At 41.8% G+C, this 26,177-nt stretch overlaps 1 protein-coding gene and 1 pseudogene across 2 annotated transcripts in view; both read left to right on the forward strand.

Moving 5' to 3' along the window:
* PARD3B (par-3 family cell polarity regulator beta) overlaps positions 1 to 26,177 on the forward strand; it is a 1,055,741-nt gene that overhangs the window by 914,947 nt on the left and 114,617 nt on the right. The window lies entirely within an intron of this gene.
* On the forward strand, positions 963 to 1,813 carry LOC123950746 (annotated as a pseudogene).

Raw genomic sequence — 26,177 nt, forward strand, 5'->3', positions numbered from 1 at the left:
CCAGTTTCAAGTCTGGAAAACAAATTTCAGAAGCGTATGTGATTTCTGAGACTCAAAACTAATCCACTGGAAAACAAGAAATGTAAAGCAGTAGACTTCACTAATAAACTTCAGTCCATGCAGTTTTGAAGAGACTCAGTTTATAAATTTCCATTTGGGGCTTTAAAAAAATTTTTTTCTGTGAGAGAATTTCTCCAAACCTACCTATATCAAATAAGTCCAGAGTCTGTTCAGATGTGAGTTTTAGGCTTTAGAAACATAGTTTTTAGGAGGATTTTCAAAACTAAGGATGATGACAGTGATGATAATGGTGATGGTAGCTCATAATAGTATTTATTGAACACCTAATATTTGCTCAGTATTAAGACATTTTACATATATTGTATTGCCTCTTGAGCAGTATTTAACTGTTTATTACTTCTGTTGAGATTATTATCTTTCTCCTCATGTGTTCAAAGCATAAAATTTGAAGTTGGGTGTAAATCCTAGGTGTATATCTTAATTTTACCAGTCAGTGGTCCTTAGCCATAGTGTGTAACTTCTTTGAGCCTCTCTTCACCTCCAGGGGAAATGATTCCATGACTCATAAGCTGTTGGGGTACTTGAAGTGTTAATGCCTATCAAGTTTATACCACAATAGCCTCATTTTGAGTGCTCAAACAAATTTTAGTCATTTTTTTCTTATTTTTCTACCACTATTGATTAAGATGCCCTCTCTTTCATTAGGTCAGTTAGGGGAGGAAGTAGAGAATGGAAATATCTAAAAATATAAGAAAAGGGGATTTCAGAAACCACAGATGATGTGTCCTGAACCAGTTTAGCTCCCAGGTCAGGACTTAGGAAACATGGTTCTTTAACACTCGTGTGAGTTCCATAAAATTTACTGTTTAATAAATCCCCATTCAGCCTTTCTGTGCTACTTGGGGAGCAGTCCCTCTGGTGGTGTTTAGGAAACTTCCGCCATGTCCAGAGCCCCTGATGCCCTGGAAATGAAGGAGGAGGATGTCCTCAAATTCTTTGTAGCAGGAACCCACTTAGGTGGCACCAACCCTGACTTCCAAATGCAACAGAACATCTACAAAAGGAAAAATGATGGTATCTTCATTATAAATCCGAAGAGAACCCGGGAGAAGCTTCTCCTGGCAATTCGTGCCATTGTTGCCATTGAAAAGTCGGCTGATGTCAGGGTCATCCAAGAACACTGGCCAGTGAGCTGTGCTTAAGTTTGCTGCCGCTCCCGGAACTGCTCCTATAGCTGGAAACTTCACTAACCAGATCCGGGCGGCCTTCTGGAAGCCAGGACTTCTAGTGGCTACTGATCCCAGGGCTGGTCACCAGCCTCTCACAGAGGCATCTAATGTTAACCTGCCTACCACCACTCTATGTCACACGGACTCTCCCCTGCGCTATACGGACACTGACATCCCTTGCAACAAGGAAGCTCACTCAGTGCGTCTAATACAGTAGATAATGGCCTGGGAAGCTCTGCGCATGCGTGGCCCCATTTCCCATGAACACCCGTGGGAGTCTGTGCCTGATCTCTACTTCTACCGAGATCCTGAGGAGATTGAAAAGGATAAGCGGGCCGCTGCTGGCATGACTGTGACCAAGGAGGAATTTCAGGGTGAACGGACTGCTCCACCCCTAGATTCACTGCTACTCCGCCTGAGGCCGCAGACTGGTCTGAAGGTGAGCAGGGGCCCTCGTGCCTAGTCAGCAGTTCCCTCCCGAGGACTGGAGCCCTCTGCCGGCCACTGAAGACTGGTCCGCAGCTCCCACTGAATGGGTAGGAACAACCACAGAGTGGTCTTAAACGGCTCTTCCACAAAGGCAAACAAAATGGAAGTATTAACAGAAAATAAAGTTTCTTAAAAAAAGGAAAAAAAATTCCCATTCACTCAACAAATATTTATTGCATAAGATTTGGGCAAAGTCCTTACTGTCATGGAACTTAAGATCTACTGGAAGAGAGAAATATTAAATTCTTCATTATAATCACTCCTTAATTATAAATACTACTAAGGAGAGGCACGGTGTGCTATAAACATATTTGACATTGTGAAGGATCAAGGAAGGATTAACTGAGAAAATGACATTTAAGTTGAGACAAGGAGAGTGAGTAGTTAAGAGCAGTTTGGTGGTGAAAGGGGAATGAAAGGCATTTCAGACAAAAGAGCAGCAGGGGAAGAAAATCCTGATGTGCACAGGAGCGTGGCATTGTGAAGAAGTGAAAGAAGTTTCTCTTACTGACACCAGGTAGAGAACAAAGAGGTTCAGTAATTGGATGAGTTAATCAGTCTGCATGGTACCTTTCCTTTCCTTGGACCAAGAGGTATGCCCTAGCGCAGATCACAATATAGAAAAGGTTCCCATTTTCTTCACCACATCTGAGGGCACCCATCACTCTCAGCTTATTCAGGGACATGTGTCCTCCCTCCCAGAGACCTAACCCACTTCCCACCCATCTCTCATTCTCAGGGCTATACGATGCCTTATTAGTCTGATACATGTATGCTTCTGCAGTTAACGATCAACTTTTAGCATAATGGTTCTCAAACTTGAGCTTGCAGAATCACCTGGAAGGCTTGTTGAACCACAGAGTTCCTGATTCAGTAGGTCTGAGACAGAGCCCTAAGACTGACATTTCTAACAAGCTGCCTGTGGCGCTGGCTTCCACACTAAGGTAAGTCACTAGGTTAAGGTGTCGTCCCTCTTTCCACGACTTGCCAGTCACCTTTTAGTTCCTTAATTCAAAGGAAAATTGTTTAGGGAGTTTTTGAAGGGAACATCCTAAAATCAAAACTAAACTCTGGGGTGACTGCTACGTTTGCCTAATGGGACTATAGCTTTTCATCAGCAAGACTGAACTTAAAGAACTGCATTCCCAGAGCTTAGCACACAGTAGGTTCCCAACATATGATTGTTTAATGGATTGATGATCAGTGAAGGAATCACAGAACGGATGTGACTTCGCAGATTTTATACATTAGTTTTTGGAAAGCTCTCCTGATTCCTTTCAGCCTGAAAGGTCTTCTAGGAGGATAAATTGTCATTCTCTTGGAATCCAGCCTCAGAAATTGCAGAGTCAAGATATGCTTGTATTTTAAGTACTTACTTGGATTAAAAACTGAATTGCTAACGGGATTACAAAATGCCAAGTTTGCTGAGACTCAAATTGTTTATGCGCATGTTTGGTTCTAAGTTCTCTCGTCAATCAGTACATTTCTGTTTCTAATTACAGTCAATGTTTGTGGAGTTGTTTTTTTTTTTGACACCTGCACATGAATTCTCAGTCAAAACCAGCTTCAGTAATTTGCACAGGTATAATGTAACTAAAACGAGGCTCGTAACCACCCATGTGTCACCTCTGCTACGGGTCTAATGAATTCAGTGGTGTTGTACCTCAATTCATATTGGGATTCAGGAAACGGTCTGCTATTTTTCCCATTTTCACTCCCACCGTGTTGTAAAACATTTTTAATGAACACTCTAACAATTTTCCTCATTCCAGGAGCGTGGCGTTTTTAGTAGATGATGCAACATAATTTTCATTTGTGATTCCTTATTTATGCCTGTCTTTGGAATCTCTGTATTTGGATGCAAGAAAAATGAAAATGCCCAAGATTACCATAATTCTCCAAAATGTAATGTCCGCTACTGCCACCAGTCAAATTAGTTACAGACTCATAGTCAAGTCCCTGAAGTTTGGAGGTGGTTTTGATGGAGGCTTGCTGTCACATCTCAGATATGACCTAGGCACTGGCTCATGGGTCATAGCCTTCCATATACTGTGATGAAGAACCATCCTGAACAATTCTGAGCCCAGTTTTTAACTTGGGCCCTGACCCTGGCTGACACCTGTAGAATGGCAAGTAATTTCTCTGTGGCTTCTAACCATCAGAGACCTAGTTAGAGAAAAAGTCATTTCAGCCTCAGCTAACAATTATTTTTTTGCCCTGAATATCCTCCTCTGCCCTCTTATTTGGTTTGAACTAACTCACCTAATTGGAGTCAACCACTGAAAAAGAATGGGCTGCCGGATTTGTTGTTTCTGAATGCCCCGTGCTAAAGCATGTCTGAGGGGATGACATCTCTTTTTCCCTTAAAATGTAAAAGTTGCAGAATTTGAACAATGGCTGCAAAATATTGTTGCAAGGATGCACTCCATAAGATGAACTCAACCGAAATGGAAAGGTTCCCACACCTGTAACACCTTTGGGCATCCAGAGTAGTCGGGACCTGGCCAGACACTGCCTTTGGGCCCCTTCAAAAGGCAGCAGAATGATGTCAGTGTTAACATTTCACTGCACATTAATTCTTAAAAAAAAAAAAACAAAAAAAACCTGCCATTTAATTTAAGTGCTTATATGCATATGGTTAATTAAGAAGCCAAAATTGGCTATGAGCTTGGCGAGCTCCACGGACAGGGGGAGAGAGATCATTACGCTTCTGCTCATGGTTTAGCCATTTGTGAACCAGCTGATGATGTGCAAAATTAAGATTTCGTAAGTGGCATTTTAAATGAATGGTTAATGGCTTAAGATTAATTAAACAGTCAGAGTTGCTGAAGAAAAGCCGCTCAAAAATTATGTTTATAGGCCAGTCAGTTGCATGCTGAACTGAAATCCTGATAGATGGTTGCCTTTCTGTTTACCAAGAGTGCATTTTAACAAAGTGAACCTCCCGGAGCAGGAGAACCCACCACTCTCACACACCAGGCAGCCACGCATTAGCCTCAGGGATGTTCCATTGGAATAAAAGCTGCCAGGGAGGAGAACAGACTAGAAAAGTGTTATGTGAAGGGATCTTCATCTAAAACCTTCATCCCAGGTAGCCAGGCATATTTTATTTCTTTTGTATGTGTTGCATAGTTCTGAGTTAGAGTAGGCAGAACCCATGGGGTTTTTTAAGAAGCTACTTGAATTCTGTAAGAGAGACAAAGAATTGCAGTATATTGTTTTCAAGCTGGAGTGGATACTTAAGTCTGAAACTGCTAGCCGTCTTGGAGGTAAAAAAACCCTTATTTTGTACCACTGGCTGTACCATGGGTTCTTTGGGGAAAGGTTTACTTTGTGCATAAGAGACATTATAAAATATTTTTTGAATTTGTCATAGCTCAACTCATTAAGTATTGAATAAATAAATGAATGAATGAGCTACCTCCAAGTTGTGTGTGGGAGAATGTCAATGGCTTTTTTTTTTTTTTTTTTAAGATTTTATTTATTTGACATAGAGAGAGAGAGATGGAACACAAACAGGGGCGAGTAGGAGTGGGAGAAGCAGGCTCCACACTGAGCAGGGAGCCCAATGCAGGACTCGATCCCAAGATCCTGGGATCATGACCTGAGCCAAAGGCAGACTCTTAACAACTGAGCCACCCAGGTGCCCCGTCAAAGCCCTTTTTAAATGCCTTAGCATCTGTGTGGTTCAGTGGCCACCCTCCTTTTCTTTTGCACCAGGTATCGGAGTGTGCCTCTGCAATGACCATGTTCCAGCCTCAGGGACCATGTAGTCTAGTGGAGGAGACATAGGCATGTCAACAAGTAAACTGCAGCCATGCTAAATACAGTCAGAGCAGTCAAGGAGGGGAGTTAGGAATCGGGGGTTGGGGGGCGGTGGGAGGGGTACAGGAAAATAGAGTATTTTCCTATAAATTGGAAAGGAAATTACTTCTACCTATTTTTTTTTAAACACTAACGTCAAACTGTAATTTTTCTTTTTGAGTTCACACGTTTCAATTCCCTGCTCCCAGGCAGAAGACCCACATCATGCAGGCCAGACAGTTGTGTCTCCTGTTTAAAAGTTCCCTAGAGAAGGAGATCCTGCAGCCTCCCTGGGTATCCTGTTCCAGTGTTTAATCACTCTTCCAATCAAGAAGTTAATCCTATTTCCTCTTCTCCAGCCTTCTTTGGCTTGGTGGACCCTGTAAAACACCCAGGAGACCCCTTGGAAGCCTTGAGAAGTTAATTAGTCGACACTGGGCTGCTCTGGGTTCACGGGTGCGCCTTGTCACAGTGAGGCTGTGTACGTGCACCATCGTGATGGTATGATTTTGTTAGATCGCTAGTAAGTCAGAATCATGTTCCTCCTGGTCTAAAGACAAATGAGAGCCAGTTGGCATTTTAACATGTCTGAAAAAAGCTGGGTTTTTTGTTTTTGTTTTTTTAATTTTGTTTATTTGACAGAGAGGGAGATCACAAGTAGACAGAGAGGCAGGCAGAGAGAGAGGGGGAAGCAGGCTCCCCACTGAGCAGAGAGCCAAATGTGAGGCTCTATCTCAGGACACTGAGATCATGACCTGAGCTGAAGGCAGAGGCTTAACACACTGAGCCACCCAGGCACCCCTGAAAGAAGCTGTTTTATTACATGTACAGCTACCTGTTAAGTTAGACACCACTGAAGTTTGGGATCATGTCATAGAACTCAGAAACCGAATGGTATAATGTTGATAAGTAATAATATTAAGCATGATTAATAATAGAGCGAACACTAGACATTACTGAGAATTTGCTCTGTCTAGACGCTGTACTAGTTGCTTTGCATGGATCATTTCACGCCCTAACCACGTGACCAGGTGGTACTATTACTGTCCCATACAAATGAGGGACCTGAGCTGCAGAGAAGTTGAGGGACTGGCCTGATACTGTCCGGGATGGGCCAGGATTGATACCTACCTATCCTGAACCCAGAGCCTAGACACTTAACCACCGTGCTGTGTTGACTGCTGTATTCAGTTTTATTATTTTCTTTCTCCAGAGTTCTGTTTCATTCTGCACTCTTTTTTCCTCCCATGTGTATGAAGTCCAACTCTATAAACTTTGCTTGTGGAAGGTAATAACCCTGCTGAATAAGAGTCCCCAGGCCAGGGACTGTTCTTGCTGTAGTTACAAGCAGTTGAGTGGCAAGTCGCTTCTCCTTTAAAGAAAAAAAAAAAAACAAAAGGCAATAGCGGTTCACTTTAGAAAAACTGATAATTCAGAGCTTTTCCATTCTGGTGAAAATCGAACTGATGCAAAAGGAAAGACAACGGGTACTTCTGGGAGGAAACCTGTGCCATTGAACAGACAGGGTAAAAACTGTGCTCGCAGATTCCAGAAGCATCTGGGGAGAAGTGATGTCCAATAACTGTGGCTAAAAGCTGCATTAATTGACGAGCCACGGGTTGGACGCTACCTCCAACCAGGATCCCTAACTCGCTGGTGCTCTTTTCATAAGCAGAGTAAGCTGGGGGGGAGGAGGTCACCTTCCATGGGGTTCTCCAGACAGAAAGGAAGCAGCTGTGACCCAGTGGCCTCTTCCTACAAAGGAAAAGCTTGGCTTTTCAAACCGCTGCATTCAGATCACCAGGGGATCTTGTTAAAATGCAGATTTTTGATTCCAGAGGGCCAAGGTGGGCCTGAGGTTCTGCGTTTCTAACAAGTTCCCCGGGACACTCACCCTGCTGGTCCCGGAACCACGCTGTGGTTAGCTGCGGTGAGGACTGGAATGAGGCAGGGCTTAATTGGTATCGATTTCTTAAACCATGTAAAATAAACATGTGGCAAATCTCTTGAAAACCTTCTGAAGTTTCAGCTGTCAGTTCCTCCGTACTGGTGAGTTGGCAGAGAGAGTTCATTCCTTTCCAGGCCAGAACATTCCTTGCTTAGGTTCCGTATCCTGGGAGGGAGAGTATGGCTTTCTGTTTGTGGACTGGTATTGCAAGTGCAACCCTCAGGCTCAGTGGCCAGTGTTTGGACCTCTTGATGGGCTCTGAGAATCCTCTAACACCTTAGCAACATGCTCCGTCTCCACACTTGAATAGGCGTAAATTCCAATTTCTTTCTTCAGGTGCTGTTACCAACCTGCCAAGAAAAAGTTTACCATGACAAATCAGTAATCCATTCTTCCCACCACATCCCATTCGGTTAAGAGTCTCTGTGGCTCTGTTTACTCCATCATTTGATTTAAAGGCAGTTACATTACAATTGTGTATTATTTGTGGACTGCCAATTTTTTTTTAAAGATTTTATTTATTTATTTGACAGAGAGAGAGATCACAAGTAGGCAGAGAGGCAGGCAGAGAGAGAGGAGGAAACAGGCTCCCTGTGGAGCAGGCTCCCCGCGGAGCCCTCGTGGGGCTCTATCCCAGGACCCTGAGAACATGACCTGAGCCGAAGGCAGCGGCTTAATCCACTGAGCCACCCAGGCGCCCCGGACTGGCAATGTTTTAACTAAATCCTATCTTAACTCCTCTGATAAAGGATATCATCCTCATTGACCTTCTCCCTAAGCACAAAAGTTTCTGGAGTATGTCCTTTTGGATGTTTTTGTTTGAATGCCAGTATTTTTTTGTTTTAAATTTATTTTGATAGAGAGAGATCACAAGTAGGCAGAGAGGCAGGCAGAGAGAGAGAGAGAAGGGAAAGCAGGCTCCCGGCTGAGCAGAGAGCCTAATGCGGGGCTCGATCCCAGGACCCTGAGACCATGACCAGAGCTGAAGGCAGAGGCTTTAACCCACTGAGCCACCCAGGCGCCCCTTGAATGCCAGTATTTTAGATTGAATTACGTATTCCCTTTTTTGAGCAACAACAACAACAAAGGTTGACACCACTAGAGCCATTTACAGAAGGTGAAAGAGAGAAAACAAGAATTATTTTTTCCTGGGGTTGGGTTGCATTTCAGTATTTATCAATTATGGAAGATGTCACTGAATTGGAATAAATGGGAAGATGTTCTCAACGAGACTTCCTTCTCTATGTGGGAAACAGTCAAATGGAGAACAGAATCCCTCAGCCCAACCTCATGTCCGGAGACTGGGGCTGCTTGGCCTTCGTTTAGAGCAGCTCTGTCCAATAGAAATAAAATGTCAATCACATATTCAATTTTAAATTTTCAGTAGCCTCATTTTAAAAAGTAAAATTAATTTTATAATAGATTTTATTTAACCAAATATATGCAAAATATCATTTCAACACATGTTCAAAACAGTTATTATAGAGCTATCTTCAACATCTGGTGTGCATTTTACACTTTACAGCCCATCTCGGTTTGGACTAGTGGCATTTCAAGCGTTCGGTAGCAACGTGTGACTATTAGCTGCCATATTGGACATGCCAGAAGCCCTTCAGCGTACTTCCAGTGGTGGCTGATGCTTCAATTCAAAGTTTTCCAGATACAGAGTCCAGGGTAATAGGCAGACTCTCTCCTTTAAGACTAGCTCCCGTGGCAGAAAACTCATTCTTGTGTTAAATGCTGAACTTCTGCTAGGTAAGGACCACTTTCCCTTCTTTCACAGAGTTTACAGTTTAGAGTGAGAAAAAGACAAGGAAACAATAAATTTCCACTGCTAGGGAACACACAAGTCTGCCAGCTCTACCTTTTCCATCTGTAGAAAGATGCACGCCAACTTAAGAACCAGCTGCTACACAGTGAGGTAACCTCAGAATGGGCTGAGCCAGACAAGGTGCATGTCTAATCACATCCCAGATCTGTCCTTGTTTTGCCTGATAGAACCAATGATCTAGCTCAACCTACAAGGCTCTACCTGAGACAGGAGAATGGAGCCTGGCCTTCAGACAGGAGTACATGTCGTCCCCATGCATAAAGGTTTGTCAGCAGCTAACCCCAGGCAGAAGGTAACTAATTACAACAGTATAACATCCACACAATTCTCATTTAACTGCAGTCCTTCCTCCCTCGCCAATGGTATTCATTCTAGCCAGGAATAATGAAGAAAGTGCTTTAGAGCAGAACCTTCTCTTTCCTGGGTTTCACTCCTATTCTTGCTAAACTGATCATCTTCTCGAGATGTCACGTCTTTAGAATTTCATAATGACAGACTTCACTTAATTGATACCCACTTTTAATTACAAGCCTTTCTTGCCTACTCTCGCTGCAATTTTGTGACTGTGACACGTCAATATAGAGCACCATTGTTTACTTAACTTGCTCGAGCTAGAAATCTAGGGTTCCTGCTTGAGGCTTCCATCTCCCTTAGCCCCACACCCAGTCTGTTTCCCAGGAAGATCCACCACAATGGATCTTTGGTAGCCAATGGTAGCTTTGGTTGTCTGTGGCCTGCATTTCCCCAGTGAGGAAACGCTATGGGCTCCAACATTCCTACACACATCTCTTGATCCATTGTGCTTTCCCTTTGACATGCTGCTCTAAGCTGGACAAGGTTCAATCTGGGGGGCTCTAGTGGCTGAACTAGGGAACATTGTCTTCTGCTCCCTACATGCACTGCCTTCTACAAACGCCTCGCAAAATACAGCTCTGTTGGATGCTCTTCTTGGCCCTGTCCTCCCAACTTTCTGAGGCCCCCAACTTCAGTTGGAAGGCAGCTATGCTAACCACTATACCACCAATGCCCCAACTTCAGTTGGATGACCCAAGACAATTGCTCTAATTGACCATAGTGCCATTTCTCTCTGTATCTCTTTGTTTTGGTTTGGTTTTTGTTTTTGTTTTCCAGGTGAAGCCTTGTGTATTACTCAGATTTAGCCCAGACATGATTTCTTTATTTCCTCTCTGAGATCTTCCTTGAAGCAGGAACTACAGTTAATGTCTAATCCCAGCACAATTCCTGAGGCATCTGGTATTCAATAAAGATATATTGAATAAATGAGTGAATCCAAGTGGCTCCACTGTTAGCCACATGACTTTAAGATCACGGAGCTTTCTTGTCACACTCTTGGGCTGGTCAAACCTCCCAGGCTGATATGTCTTGTCTGGCCTCCTGGTCAGCACAGCCTCCTTCGGGTTGTCTCTCCTCTCTGATCCGCTCTGATGCTTGTGTTTCAGTGATCCCACAGCTTTCTCCTGGCCCTTGTTTCTTAGAGTTGGGGTGGCATATCCTATTTCTGTTCTGTCAGGAAATGCCTGCTCACTTGCTTCCTCTAGGTGAAAGACTTCCCAGGACACACAAGTCACTATTCTCTCCACCTGGAGCCTCAAACACTTCCTAAAGGCACGAGGAGTAGTTACTCTTCAGAAGCTACGGTCAGCCCAATATGGCTGCTCCCCCAAGAGAAAAGGCTCTTGTTGGCAATTACCTTTTTGTAACTCTCTTTCCCACACCTATTATTTGTCACTGACTCTTGTTAATCTCTAGTCACTTCTACTGTTACATTCCAGAGAATTCTGCTTGAAAAGAGCACCGAACCAGCTGACCTCTAGTTTTCTAGAGTTTGCTTTGGCCATTAAAAAAAAAAATTGGCTGTGATTCACTCACCTCAAGTATCTGGACGCTTCTTCCATGGTCTATAATTTCTCAGAGATACCATCTATGTTTCTCGGGGCACACCTCCCAGCTCTTTCAAAACCGGGAACATAATTTGTGAGTACTGGCAACTGGAATGCCTTTAAAGCATCTTGGATCGTGTACTTTCCTCTCCCTCCTACGATGCTTTTCTTTTCTGCCTCTCTCCTGCCTTCCCTTGCTGGAGATGTCAGATGAGTTACTTAATGTCTCTGCATCTTTCCCCATCTGCAAAGACGGGAGGGTGGGACCAAGTGATCTCGGCACTTCTTTCCATCTCCAAAATTATATGGTTCTGAGATTCTTTAACGGAAGCAAAATAGGAGTTCAGGTTGCTCTGCCTTTTCTCTGGTGCTGTTACCATGTCAAAGTCTCTCCTCCAGCCTATCCTTTCTTATTCTGCTCCACACTAGCTTTAAGAATCAAATAAAAAATTACTCTTTAATGTCATTATCATTTGTTTTATGAGGCCCCTTAGCTCCCTTTAAGGTTCGCTTCTCTGACCATCTCAGACCTCTTTGCTACTTCCTTTGTTAACCACGGTGCCTGGGATCCGTCCTCATTCTCCCTCTGCTCACCGCTGCAGGAATGCTTCACCCAAACCCCAGATTTCAAGAATTAAAATATGAGTGTAAGGCTCCCTAAACACTCACATTGGGGAATCTTTTTTGTCTGTTATCCAGGTGGTTCTGTCCTTAGTTAGCGAGAATTTTGCTTATGAGATTGTAAAAAGCTTTTGGCAGTGGAATTTTACACACAAACATGCATGCACACACACGCACACACTTTGTGATTTTTCCCTTATAGCAATTGAATATCAAAATTGGTAATTATACTATTATAAACTTCACTTGTTTTCATAGAAATGTTCCCTTAAAAAAGATAAAAGAATCTCGTTCATTCAATGATAATATCAGAACCTTTCAAGGAAGGACAGGGCCTGTAGGATACAGAAATACAGGAAAGTCATTCTCAGTATTTCTAGAACAATCTCTTCACCACCACCCCCTTCCCACTTAAATATGCTGGCCTAGAATGTATTGAAGATGTACCTATAAGTTTCAAACAGCTGTGGGCCCTGCCTTCTGAGAGCTTATACGGTCTTCTGTGGGCCAAAGTAGAGAAAGTAATGTTTGGGTCTATATTAAATAGGTTGAAAATTGTATGGAATTTACCATCAAATCATGGAAACTCCTACATAGATTTCATAGCATCCTGGCCTGTTATAGACAGGTGAGCATGAAAATATTCTTTAAAACAAAGTCTGTTGTGATTTTTTTCAAGCCCAGGAATGATGTGTATCAGATATCGGAAGGGAGCATTGATCCTTATAGTCTGACATTTGACAAATTGCAAGTTGTATCCTGGCTCATACCCTTTAATTCAGAGACTAGAAGTGTTATTTACAGTTTCATCTTTGTAGGTGGTTCTGTGTTGATGTTTGTTGTTGGGCATAATAAGGTTGCCCACAGACACCTGTGAAGCCGTGGTATAGAAAAAGCATGGTTTCTCATTTCGCATATACACTTCGTTTTATGTAACCAGAGCTAGGTTTTCAAACTGACGTATTCAGTCTCTGTTTCTACATACATTGTTTTTCTTAAGTTACAGGCATTAGCTTACACAAAAAGGGCATGATCAGTGAAAGCCCACTTTTATTTTCTAAGGTCAAAAATAATAACCTATGAGGTTATTATTCACTAGGAAATAGCTTAACCATTACTTGGGCCCAACAGTAACATTTAAGGTAACATACTGTAGCGTCCATTTATGTTCCAAGTGAAATGGAACTTTATTTTGATTGGGACTGTCACAGATAATTTCTGCATGTAAAATACATCTAGGGACACCTTTCAGATGGAGTTGTCACTTTTTGTTTAGCAGGCAGGAGACTCTGCATTGTTGTCAAACCCTCTTCACAAAAGCCTCACTAACCCAGTGATACACAGTTGTAGAGAAGAGGGAATCGTCTCTCAGCTTCCTTGGAACCGAAAAGAGCAAGGTTGGTCTCTGTCAGCGTTCAGTGTGTCTGAGGGCTCTTTGGTTTAGCTGGGCTTCCATCTAGCCAGCAATGCTTTTAGAGTCTTGGAATTAGATTTCTTTCTCTTGTACCAGTTTTTGAAAGGTGTAAATAGATGAATGCATATTGTTATTCTCTCAAGGTAACATAGGATATGTAAACTGTATAATATGAGTTGTCTACTCAACTCCTGAAGTCATGGAAAGGTAAGAAGAAGAAACAGAACTTCTCTGGATTTATGCACACATACGCACACACACACATACACTTTCTCTTTAGTGCCTTTCAGAGTTGTCCTTCTTTTCCTAATAGAGCCTAGATGTTCACTTTATAAAGAATCAGTAAAATAATGTAGGATAAATTTTGTCCATTGTTAAGACCATGAAGTTTTGATTTAGGAGTACATGGGGCCGTTATATTGAGTTTCATAATAAATATTTTGCATTGTATATAGTGTGAGATGACATATAATATGGGATATAACGTGTATCATAAAAGGGAGGCTACATAAATTATGTTGATTTCTATGTGTTTGTCTCAAGACCTCACCTATTACATTCCCAAGGAATAGTCATTCTCTATTCTTAAAACTTCCTTGCTGCTTAAAATTCCCAGAAGCAGAAGCCAGCTAGGGCAAAACAAGATGCTGTAAAATGGTCCCCCAGTTCTCAGGTTCCATGGAACACCATCTGAAAACTTGGCTAGTCCTCAAACATATAATATAGCCAAATAAATTGAGGGAAGGATGAGGTCTAGACATCCCTTCCAGTCCTAGGATTCTGTGATCCCCAGAAGGGATAAGGAAGACAAGTGAGAGTATGAGAAGTTTAATAAAGAGAAAAGGAAGGGACAGAAATGAGTAGAGAAATGGACAGTTTCTGGGGTTTGAGGGAATAGCAACTGGTGACCAATAAGTTTTAAAAATAAAGAGAATGACCAAAAATGAGAGTTGAAGTGACCCATCAGAGCTAGAAGCTTGGCATTTTTACAAATGCCAGTAACTCCTTGAGAAGCTCATTAAAAAAAAAGAGAATTCCGGGCTAGGAAGTCTCCCATGATAGTTTTCCCACTATATAATCCCCCCATAGTCTCCCATTACAACCCACTCCCATGGTAATTTTCAACTGCCAGACCTCTAAATACACTCCATTCTCATTAATAAAAAGAGGAGGACTTTCTTAAATTTAGCATATTACCCACTACAATATTCTGCCTTTCAAATCACAGGTTAATTTTTCATGAATCACTTATGAAAAATACAAACAAACTTAAAATTCTATTTATGAGTCAGACGACCAACAAAGTAATGAGATTCTGTGTTATGGTAACTGTCACATCTTGTCTCAGCCCTGTTGTCTCTAAATGTTCGCTCTCTTATTAAGCTCCATTAGAGGATTTTACAATACCAAATTGTTTATACACTACTGCCGCCCGCCAGTAGGGCGTGTTTCACTCATTATTGCTGATGGTATCATACATTGTTAGTAAGAGCTGGAAAAACATTCGGCAGGAAGGCGGCATGCGCTCACCGAAATGCTTCTTTCCTACACATTTCCCAACATGCCACTTTGAGTATATACTTTCAAATTTGCGATTCAGTCTGACACCTTATGAGCGGAGAACTATTTTTCCCTTTATTAAATTTAAATGACCCCTCCACTACCAAATTTATATTTCTGTAAACCTAAACCGCAACCTTGCATGGTCCCCAGTGAAATGCTTTCTCTCTCTTCCTCACCATATTAAATTTAAAGTAACTAGTATTTGTAGCTTTCTTTATGGAGTACAAAAGCACTTCCCCAATCCCACTGCATTATCTTCCTAGGAAAGAAGAGGAGGAAATCTGATAGAAGAAAAACTCCTTCCCCACCTACCCCCTTAATACATACCAAATTTCGACCCCAGGATAATCAGTTCTGGCTCCAATGTTAGATACCCTCCTTTTATATTTTCGTTAAAGATACACTTTTATTTTCTAAATTTTCTATAACAAGTATTTTCTATTAAATTCAGTGGCCAAAAAGTTAAAGCAGAAAAGAAACATCAAATCACCCGTTATCCCACAATCTAGACTTGACCATCCTTAACATTTTAGAGGCTCCTTTCCAATCTGATCTCTGAGTATATCACTGTGTACGAACTATACAATGTGTGTTTCTACCTAGGGTTGCCATGTTTATATACATGTGTAAGATTTACAAGCATATATAAATTCTGGTTTCTTGCCTTCTTATTGTGTTGTGCTCTTCTTTTGTTCCAGTTTGTCTTTTCAAATCCATTCCTCTTAGTGGTTACGTAAAACATTGCTGTGTAGCTGTAACTTAATTTATGTAACCTTCTCCTTAATGCTAGACAGTTAGGGCATCTCAAAGTTTTCCGTGTTATAAATTATTCTCTGATAAGCACCTTTGTACATACATCTTCCCTCACAGCTTGGATTATTTCCTTGAGACTCCTAGAAGGGAAATGCATCAAGGGCTTACAACGTAGTGCCCATGGTTTTCCAGGAAAATTGAAGCAACTCTTCCACCAGCAAAGCTGGAAAGAGCTCATTTCAACCCATACCCAACAACATTGAATAGCATCTCTTCCCCACCCCCCGTAAATCTTTGCTAATTGGGTGAAAAATAGTACCTTATCATTTCACTTTGAACTTCTTAGCTTCCTAGTGAGGTGAAGCATTTTTATGGAAGCTCAGGTCTGTTCCAAATTACCATTAGAAGTTTTCATTCTGCCTCAGCCTTGTTCCACTACCAGGAGGAGCAGTTACTGGAATCAAACTCTGTTTCTTTCCTCAAAAAAAAAAATCTATTTGGATTTATCAAGACGTATTTGGATGCAGGTTTTTATACCCCTCTTGACAAAAATGAATGATTACACACCTGGGTCTTTTAAGCACAGAACTAAGCCACATCTGTTTGGATCTTGTTTTAATCGACTAACCCTTACCCCTTGCTAGAACAGCATGCCTCTGAAAAGGCAGCATCAGAAAAATAAGACCCTCACAGTAGCTTGTGAAAGAAATGTCACATGAGCCTCCGGACATTGCTATGACAACCCAGGCCCCATCTATCACCACTCCCTTCAGCATGTGTCACAGAGGAAACCCCTTTGCAATGTTTAATCTGCGAATTTTAATATAAATGTATATTTGACATTGAAAGCTCACACCTTATTTGCTATTGTCAGGCTTAGTTGATAGACAGCTAAGTCAGTCTCTTTTTATAGTCCATTTCTGAGATGAAACTATAAATTTTGAAGCTAGGCTTCATCATTGCAGAGAGAAAAGCTTTTTCAGCCTATTGTTGAAATATAACATTTTATAGGATTTATGAGGTCCAGATTGAGGAAGATCATTTGCCAAGCACTTAAGGCTGGTTTTGCTGCCCTTTGCTTTTCTTCCCCCCCTGCAAACAGGTATGGGGGGGGGAATCCATTAGAAAAGAGAAATTATGAAGAAGAACTTACTTGATTCAATACAAATGTCAGCCTGAAAAAGAAAAGGTCCTGAGCGTTTACCGTGAGGAGACTCGACCATACAGATCTGCTCCTTGGTGATGGGAATGTTATTTGCTTCTGCAAATGAAGTGGCATCATGTTTGTTTTGATATTAAAGGAATGCCTCTGGTTCTAAGCAAACTTTTGAATTTATGCACAGAATACGAGTCCTCGCCAACATGCTTCCAGGATTCTTTTTTGAAATTCCATGATAGGGCGAGCTCTGTGATTTGGTCATATTCCATTTAGCTTGTTTTATTGCTGTTAATTTTACACCCAAAAATAGATTCTCTGAAACTTGTGATCTCAGTAGCTGTCAGGTGGTCGAAAATGAAGAAAACCACCAGACAGTGTCAGATTTATTAAGCGCTGTAGAAGTACCAAATTAATTCAGTTCTTTGTCTTTGAAAGGTTCAGTGTCCACAAGCTGGATTTATCCTAATGGACAAGCAATGGAAGGAACAATAGTCAATTAGCTATCTCCTTAGCCAGACCGCACGTTGTTGGAACGCGTGTAGGGTAAGCCACCGGTGTACCTAGGCAGACCTCCAATTTGTTCATTTTGACTGCAAATGACTTAATTTAACATTTTTCTAATAAATACATTAGGTAGAATGGTGACGTTTCCCTCTTTAGTTTTTTTTTTTTTTCCCCTTAAAAGAATCACTAGTGGAAAACCATGTTAAGTAGGCTTCTCACTCCATTTGGTTCCAATCACTGCCCTTAATGCGTGCATTTCTGAGTCGCCTGTGACTTTTCGGAGCACCAAAGCCCAGCGGGATAAATGTGGAATGGAGAGTTCTGGTGCTATGTCTATTGGACCTCGTTGAAAATGTTTTATATGCATCGCATCATGATTCCCGCACTGGACCATCTGCCTGTTGTCCTTTTTCTTTCTTTAATTTTTTTCTTTAGTGTGAATGAATTTTGTATTCTCCTTTTATTAGAGTTACAGTATGCATAAGACTTTGAAGGTAAAGTTTTGCTTTTAGGTCCCACGTGAACCATTTTTATCTCCCTATAAAACCAAGGAATCATTTATCAAATTTATTAGCTGTGAAGTTCATCTCCTAATCATGCCATTTGTCTCGTGTTATTTTGTGGTTCCAGCATTAACATTTTTTTCCCTCGAAAATATTAACCTTTTAACATGTGTGTTCTGGTGGTGTCAGGAAAACATCTGTTGCTTGTCCGGGGCCACTGTGTTTCCCCATTTCTTTTTATTTGGGGGTGAATTCCAAGTTGGTGTCACGTGAAGATGAACTTCAAACAAAACTCAGTAACTCTGTGTCTGGTTTTTGTTGGTCAGATGGCAGGGTATCAAGCCTCAACGTGAAGTCCTGTGGGAGGACTTAGTTCTGAGCTCTGCGAATGTTCCCTTCTGTGTTTTTGCTGCATGTCCCCCTTTACACAAGGAGTATGCTTCAGATTATTACGTGATTAGTTATCTAAACTATTTTATGAGCAGATCAGCACACCGGCGCGGAGTCTGGCTTGTGCATTTTTCCAGCGACTCTGAATATTCTCTTTGGTACGGAGTGGTGGATGTGTACGGAAACATTGCTCCTGAATTTTTTATAGATTCACTCCCTTTGCCATGCTAGCTGCCATCTCCCACAAAATTTGAGTCATACCTCAACTGTATGAATCCTCTTTTAATGTTCAGCTGCCCTGAAGTGTGCAGTTGTGGAATATGTCTAAACATCTCAAGTGAAAAAAATTGGAGGCATTGGTTTTAACAAAAGCAATAAAATGGCTACAGCTGAAAAGCATTCCAGAGGTAAACAGACATCTTCCTTGTTGTCAGAGTCTTGCTCAGTAAAAAAAAAAAAACACAACACTTTAAAAGTAAATGATGTTAGCCTCTCTTTCTTATTCCTGTGTCTAGAGAGGTCAGAAGGAAGGAGTTCAATTTTTATGGTCCCTAAGATTTCAGTGTAGAGTGCTGCAGTGTGGGAAACAGCATCCACCTTATCTGCCTGAATTACTGTTGTTGAACTATGCATGTGTTTGCAAGGAGTTGAGTGTTCATAAAACAGATGGGAAGAGAGAGGCCTTCTGGTTTCTCTTAGGCTTTCTAGTTTCATAATTTTGTTCTTGAACCTGGCGCAAAGGCCAGCACTCTGTATCCAGTAGATACTCGATACTTCCTTTTGGCCATCTATGACCCGTCTTCAGTACCATTAATATCCCAACTCAGGGCTAGACTTAGAGGGGTTTTGTTTGGAAGCCCTACTTCTCCTCACCCAATCACCTATCAGGTCTCCAAGACCCTTAGATTCTACCATTTTCCCTCCTGGCGTTGAAACTTGTCCACAAAGCATTAACTCACTCACAGAGACAGACATCCGTACCACCCTTGTTTTAAGGGAGCTTAAAGCCTTGAGTTAAGCTAGGGTTGAAGTTCTGGTATCAGCCTAAAGGCAGTGGGTAAGTGCTAAGGCTCAGTTACCCTGAGAACTGGCATCCCAGTTACTCTGCGTCCTTCTTCCCAAGTCCCTAAACCCATTTGCCAGTTTCTCCTGAAAATATAAATCAACAGACTTCAAAATAGGGGTTGTTGAATTCTAAATGAACCTGCAGCATCAGGTTGAGGGCTAAGTTTTCTGCTGGACTGACTTCCTGGGCAGTGACTGTATCCCATTTGTAACATCATAGTCCATTCTCTTTTCCCCGGAGCTGGACTTGACTTAACAACAAGAAGAATGCTTTTGATTTTACCGGATATAGAACGTAATATTCCCACTTGGCAGTTCTCCCTTTAGCCCTGCTCAAGATTTCAGCTACTTCAGCAGAGTACTAGCAAGTGATATGCTTATTAGAAAACTTTATTAATCAGAGTAGAGTGCTATTTGGCAATTAGGTTTTAATGAGAATGAGGAACTGAATTAAATTCAAAGTTAAAGGTCAGCAAATGGTGCTAGCCCACCTTTTGTAAAGTGCCTGAGCTTGGACGTTCTCTGCTTCTGGATAGTTTCACCTGGAAGTGTGCCTGCCGTATTTAGTATGAAATAGCATGTAAAAGGTTTCCAATAAACCCCGTTTGGGCACGGATATATTCCAAGAGCACTAATAAGCCATATGCATTGCTGCTTGTTTAGACAATTCTTATGGGAGTGGACGGCACAAGAAGTTACAGCAATTGCTGGCTGAAAACAGGAGGCCATGAAAATATGATGCAATGGCAAGAACTTCAAAAACTTGTCATTTCTTTAAGTAGTGAGGTAACTGTGCGATGCCTAGAAATGGCAGAGTAGCCATAAAACCAAGAGGGATGGACTTGTTTTCAGCTTATGAGCCTGGGAAGAAGATATGCAAAAAGGCACACCTTCTCCAGGCGGCAGCAGGGGTGGTCACAGCCCACAGCCTCTCCTGTACACACTCCCCACCCCCAGACTTATACTCTCCCCCGCCCCTGAAATGGCACTGTTGTCTTTCCCTTTTCCTTCCCACTTCTCCTGGCTCGCTTTGTCAAATCACTTCCTGTTTTCAACTCCCGCAAAAATGTGTTTGTTGACTACATCCTAGGTTAAGGCAATGTACCAAGTTCTATAGAAGGCACAAAAGGATAATTGCTTAGTCACAAGTGGTTGGGGATTAAACAAGTGATTTAAACTAAATAAAATAAATCAATGATCATAATGTCATGAAGAAGAAGGTAAGGACCATCACAAAGGTACCAAGTACTTTGGGGACTCCAAGGCAGGAAAGACTGCTTTCTGCCAGGAAAGGTTCATGGAGTAGATTATGCTTAGGACAAAATGCTTCTGAATTCATGTTTCTCTCCATCTCCATGACCACCACCACTTGGCCAGTCTCCCATCATTCCTCACTTGCACGTCTGCTCCCATGGAAAAGCCAGAATGGTCTGTTAAATATTTAAATTAGATGATGTTCCTTCCTTGTTCAAAACCTTCTAACCTCATCTCATTTCACCCGAAGTCCAATCCAAAGATCTGACCAGGTCCTACAAAGCATGTATGATTTCAGCCTTCCCTGTCTCTTTGACCTTGTCACTTCCCACTCTATCCTTGAGCATTCATCTCCAGCCGTATGTGCCTTCTTTCTGTTCCTTTAACTCATCAAAGCCATTCCCTCCTTTGGGCTTTGGCTATTTTCTCTCTCTAGAATGTCTTCATTGAGACGCTTCTGGATGGTTTCTACTTCTAATTCAACCCTTTGCTTCAAAGAGAGAGGCCTTTCTTGACAACTCAATCTAAAGTAGCCACCCAGTGGCTATCTTGTCACCACATGGTATCTTACGAATCTGGGTGGACTTACCATTGCTTGATACATTTTCCTATTGGTTTGTGTACTGTCTGCCCTACTAGAATATAAGGCCGTGAGGTTATGTGTCTCATGCTCCTCCCCTCCTATATTCCCGGGGTCTAGAAGCATTGTTAGTGAATAGGAGGTACTCGGTAAGCATTTGCTGTGTTTGACTGTAAGAATCTTGAAAGACTTACCGGGTAAAATTCATTCCTTTAGTTACTCTGCCAAGCACTGACATGGGAGAAAACCCCGTGAACAGGTGATACAGAGCCCCCCATCTCACACCTTATATTCTTCTGGAGATAGGCAGACAGAGATAAAAGAACAAATAAATAACAAAGATCTGTTCAGAGAGTGATCAGTTTTATAAGGAAACAGCCAGCCTGACTGGGTAGGGAGTCACTTGAAGGGTCTTCAGATTAGGTGGCCAGAGAAGGCTCCCCTAGCAAGGGAGAACATGCTCTGGAACACTCGAAGCAGAAGAGCTGTGATGAGCTTGGGCTGTCCAAGGGATGGGGGAAATAAGAAGGAAGCTGCTGAACATAGCAGGGAATGATCAGTGATGGCTAAAGCTCAGAGGGAGGCAAGGTCCAGTTCATAAAGAGCGACCACATGGACCTTGGGGAGGGCTTGAGACTGAATCCACACATAATGACAAGGCAGTGGATGTTTTTAAAGTAAAGACTGATATCATCTTAATCATATTGTTTAAGAAGGAGGAGACATAATTACAGGTTGAAAAGGTAGAGTGGACAAAGGCATAGAGGAGGGGGTGTGGGTAAGATCTGAGGGTGACTTTGGGGAAGAATAAAAGTTTCCCTAAAGACCAGGCTGCAAGTGGAGTCAGAGGAAAGGAAGGTGGCTTGGAGATGTAGGTAATGGGAAGAGAGCAAAGAGGTTCTTAAAGCAAGAGAATGATGTGAGCAGAGCTGTGCCTTAGGAGGGCTAACCTGGCAGCTGAGTAGAATAGAGTCCCAGCCAAGAGACTAGTTACCAAGCATGGTCCAAACAAGGAGTGTGTGAACTAGGCTTATAGGAAGGAATGCATAGGGTGGGAAGCATATTTGTAGAGGCAACTGACTACAATTGATCAGATGTAGAATAAATGAGAGAAAAGAAGCTAAAAATAATATAAAAAATGTTGATGCCAACAGGTGTTTGCTCATTGAGCCCTTCTCACATGCCAGGCATCATTCTGAATACTTTAAATATAAACTTCTAAGGTCTTACTATCATTATCCCCAATTCACAGGGAGAGAAGTTATATAACTTCCCCAAGGTAGCCTGCCCTGTGAATGCTAGTCACTGTTTCAAGCCTTGATGAGCATGAAGAAGGAACTGAAAAGCCAGGAAGGTAAGAGGGAAAGTGGATTTTAGGGAAGAGGTGAAGAGATTATTCCTGGACATTTGGAGTGTTAAGACGTTGGTACGTTTCAGATGCAAATGTGGACCAAGGACTGAGCATGGCCTTCAGAGTTTCCTCAAAATATCACAGCTAGAGATGAATGTCTTCTTGTTTGGAAGGCTGTGTTGAGGACTTGTCCCAAGTGAAGCACTCCAGTAATCATCTGTGGGATGGATGGCTCAGTAAATAAGTGAACATAAGAAGGAATATGATAATCGATGTATCATATGATATAATATTATGTTATATATTATAGGAATATAATAAATGGTATCCCCAGGGTCAAAAATATGGGTAAGAGGGGGTTAGAGAATCATAGAGAAGGGTGGTATTTAGAGGGCCATTGAAGGAAACAGACAACAGATTGAAGAAGTAAGAAGGAAACAAAGAGAGACTTGCAAGAGGCTTGCTGCCCAATGTCCAGTCCTGTAGAGAGGCTAGGGTTTTGTGGACCTCTAGAGATCAGTTTCAGCAGTGGTGGAAGTGGACACGAGATTGTCATCAACCCAAAGGAGAGGGTGGAGATGGCAAAAGGAGACCACAGAACATTGTCTTCAAAAGTTTGATGGAAAGAGGGAAAGAAAACAGAAGGCAACAGCTTGAAGGGAGAGTAGGGGCTCCTGGACAGTAACACGTTGCAAAGGTTTTTAGCCTACAGAGAGAAGAGAATGAGGAATAGAGTCTTCTGGGCCTCTGCAGGAGAGCGAGTGTCTGTACCTGAGCGGACATGGGCAATGGGGGCCCGACCTGTGTAACTGCAGGACTACAGCAAGGCTTGGGCACCACATAATTCAGAGCCATGCCCTGGCAGAAACTCTCCCAGGGTGAGTACGTGGGATCGTAGCCAGCTGGATTAACTTCGTGATACCCTCATTCAGATGAGGGTAGAAAGTACTGATGTCATCATCCTGCTGATTTTTAGAGAAGCAAGGCTTATTTCCCCACTGACAAGAATTTGTGGCACTCAGCAGCTGTTTAAAAAAAAAAAAAAAAAAAGAGGTTCCCTTCCACCCCCTTCTTCAGACTTCTCTGGACTTACATCTGTCTTCCCAGCTGTGAGCCGCTGAATTCCAGCGTGCAAAACCAAGGGACATAAGTGGGAGGGGCATACAAATAATGATTACATGCTGCTTAAATATAAATCTTGGTTTATTGTGTGTTCATGGGCACATGCCTTCAAATTGAAGTGTGTGCCTCTCTCTCTCTCCCCCTCTCCATATCTGTCTGTAAACCGTGATGGTATTAAGCATATGTTTTAATAAATATTTTGTTTGCTCTATTCCCATTAATATTCATAGGGAATGGAGCACTTTGGGTTTTGTGATTTCTAATAAACATTGATGGTGTTACTAGTTTGTACTAAGCATTCAGTATGCTCCATCAAAATGGCAGCTCTAATTAGGTTCCTTGAATTAGCTAATGGATTTTGAGAAAGATGGCTTAGAAAGCTCTTACAGCTGTCCAAGATATTCCTGCCATGGCAGAAAGACAAAAGGCCCCTGGAAGCTACAGACTTCGGAGCTTTAGAAATGCAGCTGACAGTTAAAAAGATAAATTACATTCATATTTTTCCAGTGAAAGTCCTAATACTGAATTAATGTTATTCCTGTAGTGAGCATCCATTAAGAAGCTCATTTTATTATAAGGATGCATTTTGACCATTAGCTCTTTTCTTTGGTCCCTCCCCCCTCCTCACACTCCTTTTTTTCCCTCCAATTCCCCAGATATTTTGGATATAGTATTAAAAAGCTTCTTTGTAGAAGTGGAAATAATTCCCCTTCTTTTTGTAGTTTATAAATTGAGAAGCCCTCTTAGATGTACAGGAGCATTCCGTTAAAAAAAAAAAAGTCAAGGCAGGGGGTGGTTGCTGGCTGGCTCTGTTGGTTAAGCGGCTGCCTTCGGCTCAGGTCATGATCTCAGGGTCCTGGAATCGAGCCCCACATTGGGCTCCCAGCTTAGCAGGGAGTCTGCTTCTCATTCTCCCTCTGCTTCTCTGTCTCCCTCTGCCTCTCCTGCTTGTGCTCTGTTTCTCTCTCGCTCCAATGAATAAATAAAATCTAAAAAAAAAAAGTCAAGGTAAGTAATAAATAAATAAAATAATACAGTGATTCGATTTAAGCCTTCTGGCTTATATTTTATGTAGAACTTGGGAGGAAAAAAAGCTTCTAGCTAGTGGGCTTGTTTACACTTGGATAAAAGATGATTTTGTTGTTGAGTAGGTACTATCTCAAAGAAAATGTGATACCTCCTTTCATCTTAATGTGGAATGCACAAAATAACACAATGCCATTCATCACGTTCCTCGGCTTCCCTTCCATTTCTTCCTTTAGCAAATGATGACTTGATGACATCCGAAGGACTGTACTTAATACATCTGCAAATAAGGATTTGTTAGTGGAATGAATAGTAAAGGTCATGACAAATGGCATAATTCAGGAACAACAGACAGTCACCCACAAACATCTTCGAACCCGCTATGTGAATACTCATTAACTCTCCAACTAGGCCCCACATAGCATTTTGATTTCAGTTTATCCCCTTGGAAAACAATACCTGTTACTTTTTAATCTGAAAAAGTTACATTTCTCTAAGACCACAGTAAATCCTTTAGGGGAATGTTTCCTGGGTCATTAACTCTCAACCATCCAAATTCTGTTTTCCCCCATTTAAGTCTTCGTAGCACTTCTGTTTTTCTAAGTCCTGCCTGCCTTTTGGCCTGTTTTTCTGCTCACTAGTACCTTAACCAAATGAGGGGCCGGGCATGGAAACGAATGTGCAACTTAAGTCAATTAATGGGGGGACTGTTTACAGCTCTGGGAAAACATTCACTGAGAAAGAAACTAAAGTTGGATTAAATGAGTTTTCGAAGTCATCTGTGGTGCCTATTTTTCATGTCCTTCCAAATCTATTTCTGCAGATAATTGAGAGCTGGCTAAAATACTGTTGCTAATAAAGCTTTTGAAAACTAGGGAAGAAATAAAAAGGAATAGAGTCAGTACAACGTATAGGTTACAGATCAGACAGCTGCTTTGCCTCAGTATGATATAAATAAAACAGAAAAGCATTGTTATATGAGGTGCCGAAAAAGAAAAAAGATACTCAATTATTCCCCACACGTGACTTTGCCATGATGGATAAAAGGCATAATTGACATCATGTTTATTGAAAAAACTAGCAACTGTCACACTGTCGAGAGGCTACTGAAAGCTGGGGGAAGGCATGTTTTTTATTCATTTTCACTGTGGGTTATTTATAGAGTTCGATTGTCAGCAGCATAGTGCCTAATTTCCCTTCTTCTTTGAGAGTCGACGACTCATTCACTTTTCAGATCAAGAAGACAGCTACAAACTGTTCCGTGGCAGATACTGAGGCACTACCATTACCCCGCCTGAATGGAGCAATGGCTATTTATTAATTAAGATTCTGTGACTACTTTCCCTTAAAGTGCCAGGGAAAATAAAAGTCTTTGTCAACCCATAATGGGTTGGTTTCATTGGCTTTGTTTTGTTTTTTTAACTTTTTGCCCTCTGATTTGGCAGCCAGTGCCCTGTTGCTAATGGGAAATTTATCACTATATTAACAATGCGTCATGCTTCATCACCAGCTAATGTTCTTGGTTAAACAAGAGCTCTGGTTTTGGAATGTTCAGTTTTCAAGTTGGAAGAAAGGCGCCAAGTCCCATTGCCTTGAAAGAAAAGTGGCCCTCCAGGCACAGTACCCAACAATCGGGGAAATAGAAGATG

Source organism: Meles meles, chromosome 9, assembly GCF_922984935.1.
Source record: "Meles meles chromosome 9, mMelMel3.1 paternal haplotype, whole genome shotgun sequence".
Classification (NCBI taxonomy): Eukaryota; Metazoa; Chordata; class Mammalia; order Carnivora; family Mustelidae; genus Meles; species Meles meles.